Source organism: Haemaphysalis longicornis, unplaced genomic scaffold (genome assembly GCF_048455015.1).
Source record: "Haemaphysalis longicornis isolate Haplotype H1 unplaced genomic scaffold, Haemaphysalis longicornis Haplotype H1 scaffold_3, whole genome shotgun sequence".
Taxonomy (NCBI): domain Eukaryota; kingdom Metazoa; phylum Arthropoda; class Arachnida; order Ixodida; family Ixodidae; genus Haemaphysalis; species Haemaphysalis longicornis.
The window spans coordinates 73,763,902-73,764,932 of record NW_027526335.1 but is presented as its reverse complement, the minus strand read 5'-3'; positions in this window follow the sequence as shown (position 1 = coordinate 73,764,932).

Below are 1,031 nucleotides of genomic sequence, written 5' to 3'. Positions count from 1 at the left end.
GCTTCACTACTAAACACAAATGCACTGCTGAAAAAATCTTTGAGGGGCAGTATAAGCCGTCTGAATTATGTCAAAGTATGCAGGCCCTAGGACTTTATCGGTGTAAGCTTGGTCTCTGTAATCTGTCTTTCCCACGTGGTGGGTTTTTACGTGGGCGCCATAAAATTCAGCATCCTACCCATAGACAGCTTCGCTGTAAAAAAAAAAAAACTTCTTCTGGACTGTACGGTTCGGGATTGATTTTGACCACCGATGTTCTGTAACATGCTCCGAAATCTCGACGCACAGTTATCGTTTTTCGCATCTACCAGAAAAATGGCCGCCGTGGCCAGGATTAAGCCTGCGTCCTTGGATTCATCAGCACAATGCCTTAGCCTCTGGGCCATAGGGGAGGGTTTTAGTCCCCAGTCCTGTCGTCTGCTCCTATAAATCGTTGGACCGCACCGTGGCCTCTGTGGGCCGTTGGTTTGGCCATTCGTCGACATAAAAAACCACGCGACTTCTGCCACACTTTTTACAATGCACAGAAATATCTATGGGCTTCTTCCGAGCTTTTATGGGCTCAGAAATATCTTTGGGCTTCTCCCTACTGAGCTAAGGCTTCATTCGTTTAATTTACCCGTGGAGGAAGGAATCTTCCTCCACGGGTAAATTAAACGAATGATGTCTTAGCTCGGATGGGCCCGTACGTTACGCAGTGTCCCACTATATACAACACCGCTTTTATTGTGCATCATCATGGTGTAAATTATGAATAGAGGCTTATTTATGGCAAGGGTTTGATTAGGGTGTTCAGAGTGGCAGAACTGTTTAGGTCCCTTGATTCACTAAGCCATTCCGCTGTATTCCCCTACCACAGCGCTCAATCGCACCGCAGAACGGCTCAGGGCCATGCGATTTAACTTGGAATGTACCATGTACGACTGCTATCGCGTGTATTACCCCTTCGGGGACTGATAGAGTACGGTCAACGTGCTCGGTACTACTTTTTGCTCGTTGTGCAGCTCAATAATGAAAGTGAAACAGTGCGC